Source organism: Lactuca saligna, chromosome 5, assembly GCF_052625555.1.
Source record: "Lactuca saligna cultivar CGN05327 chromosome 5, ASM5262555v1, whole genome shotgun sequence".
NCBI classification, from domain to species: Eukaryota; Viridiplantae; Streptophyta; class Magnoliopsida; order Asterales; family Asteraceae; genus Lactuca; species Lactuca saligna.
The window spans coordinates 118,706,873-118,709,880 of NC_136421.1; the positions used below are offsets into that span (position 1 = coordinate 118,706,873).

Consider the following 3,008-nt stretch of genomic DNA (forward strand, 5'->3'; position numbering starts at 1 on the left):
TGTCTTGTTCGCTAGATGAATTGCCATTCGAATCGATCTCGGCTCCGGAAGGTTCAACTTCTTAAAGAATAAATATGGCATAAGGTTCACACTCGCCCTCGAATCAGCCAATGCATAACTAGTAGCTAAATTCCTGAATTGGCATGGTAAAGTCAAACTACCCGGGTCACCCATCTTCTTTGGCAATTTGTTCAACATTACATCTGAACAATTTTCATTAAGAACTACCTTGGATACCTCCTCCATCTTCTTCCTATTTGTGAGAAGCTCCTTGAAGAACTTGGCATACTTAGGCATTTGTGCAACCTCCTTGATGAAGGGAATATTGATTTGAAGGGATTTGATATGCTCCAGGAACTTTTGATATACTTCATTTGGCTTATCTTGTCTAGATCGGCTTGGGAATGGCAATGGAGGTTGATACGGTATGATTGGAGGATTATTTTATGTTTAAACGGAGAACTCGTCGAGTTCTTTTCTGGAACTCGTCGAGTTGCGTAAACTTCTTGCAATTTCAAGTTTTCTTTCTCTTCCTCTTGCACCTCTTTAGGATCTTCATTCAAGATTAGGATCAGAGAAGTCACTATCTTTCCACTCCTAGTCGTTACGATGTTGATGTCTGTGCTTCTCAGATTTTTCTCGGTATAGCTAGGGAGTCCACCCAGTGTTCTCTTGTTGATTTGTTTTGCAAGCTGTCCTAATTGTTTTTCAATGTTGAGGATAGAGGCTTGCTGATTTCTCATTAACGCTTGTTGCTCTTTCATTATTGCTTGTTGTTCTTGTATCGCTGCATCGGTTTCTTTGTGTCTTTTCTCGGATGCAGCTGCAAATCGTGTGAGCATGTCTTCAAAGTCCATTTCCTTCTGTTGCACTGGTTCCTCCTTTTGATAGAAACCTCTTGTCTTTTGCCTATATTTCTCCTCTTTTGCCTTCTTGTACTGATCATATGGTAGCCACTCCTTTTTTCGGTTTTCGCCAGTCTTCATCATACCCATCGCCACTTCAATAGCACACTTGCACTTTCCGGATCCCACTCTCGTCAAGATCACAATAGTAATGTGGGGCCCACTACAGTTAGCACATCCTACCTGGATGGCATGGATGGATCGATCCATCTTTATCATCACTCAGTCCATGCTATGCACTTTAGCCCATCATTGCGGCCATGTTATCAGAAACTGAGTTCACCACTCCTTGAGTTGAGTCATTCCTTGGGTTATGATATTCTCTAGAGTGCTTAGAGAATTCTTTAATTAGTTCCTTTATAACTGCGGGTGCATTCTTCAGGACTGGTCCTTGGGAGTCAAGGAGCTGCCTAGTTGTCACGTTCACGCCATCATAGAAAATGGAGACTTCTTGTTGAATGTTTAGGTCATTGTGGGGGCAGTTCCTTAACAAGCCTATGTATCTTTCCCACGCCTCATAAAGTGACTCGCCTACTTGTTGTTCGAAGTTTGCAATACCTTTTTTCAACTTTGCTATTTTTGAGGGAGGGAAAAATTAATCAATGAAATCTTCACACATCTTAGCCCATGTTGTGATGGATCCTAGAGGGAATGATTTTGGCCAATCTTTCGTGGATCCCTTAAACGTAACTGGTAGCATACGAAGTAAAACAATCTCGTGAGGCACATTAGGGATGTCATAGTAGTTGGTTATGTAGTTCACCTCGTCGATATGCTTTTACACGTATTCATGATCCTTCCCTTAGAATGGGATGTCCTTCAGCTGGGCGACTATGGGAACTTTCAATTCAAAGTATGTTGTCGCTGGAATCGTGGGTTGCACAAGTCTTGGCCCGGTATCATCGCACATCCTTCTCTTGTATTCGCCAATAGGTATGTCCGCGATGTCAGCCATCTCTTCTTCTGACTCAAGTTCACTTTCTTCTTTAAATTCAGGTGTGTTTAGATCGAGATCGTCTATCTTGTTGTTAAAACCGCTTGATTCTTCAATTTCCTTTTCCTTCTTTTTGCGAATAATAGATTCCAGATCTTCCACGGGTGGCACTAGTGTAGAGTTGGAGCCTCAAGTCATAAAATTCCTGAAATAAAATAGAAAAACATGCGTAAAACGAACAAAACGAAACAAAAACCGAAAATGAAAGAGAGACCAACTCGTCGAGTTCAGTAATGGGCTCGACGTGTTCAATGAAAAAAAATGAAAAAAACAGATAACTGAAAATGAAAATCTAAAACAGAAAAACTAGTAACTTTTTCTAAAATAAATTTCACACAAAGGATCGATAATACTAGCAATTAAAATAGCTATTAGAACCGTTCCCTAGAAATGGCTCCAAAAACTTGATACGTGTGAAATATACCAGTTTTAATACTACTAATTTAAAAACAAACTAAACACACGAAAGGCAGTGTACCTATCTATTAACAATATAGTTCAAGCAAGTAGAGTATTGAACATAGGGAATGGTAACAATTAAAACTACTACAAGAATTACCTAAATAAAAACAAGTTATAAAAGAGGGTTTTATCTAGTTTTGCAAGACTAGAAACTTAGGTAAGCAAATAATACTCAAACAAAGACAATTAACAACTAAAGAGAACAAAAGATAACTAGATTCATTGATAAAAGAGACTTCTGTTTAGATTTGATTCACTTATTCCTATGGTTGATTTCATGGCAAGTGCAATGGATTAATATATCGATGGCTACCGACTTCTAATGTGATTAGGTTCATGTTCACTATTACTAATCCTTTAGCAAACAAGTTAATTCAAACAGTGGCCAGTTGATTAAACTAACAAGTTTCCTAGTGTTCAGTTCGGATCAAGTAAGACTTGTAATATTAGTTAACTAAATTGGTCAATTCAATCAACTCATGTGTTCTTGTTCATCACATATGCTTACACATTAATTTACTTATTTCTAGTTAACCCTAGCTTCATATTAATTAATACTAGGCATACAATATTGTTTTCACAAAACTATATGATTCAAGCAATTACGAAGATGTTCATGTGACTCAATAACTTGATTATTAATAGAA

The 3,008-nt window shown here is 38.0% G+C and overlaps 1 non-coding gene across 1 annotated transcript; it reads left to right on the forward strand.

Moving 5' to 3' along the window:
* Window positions 1–1,369: 1,369 nt before the first annotated feature.
* On the forward strand, window positions 1,370–1,476 carry LOC144999258 (small nucleolar RNA R71). The gene has a single exon (XR_013660775.1). It is a non-coding gene; the product is annotated as a small nucleolar RNA R71 (small nucleolar RNA).
* Window positions 1,477–3,008: the final 1,532 nt, after the last annotated feature.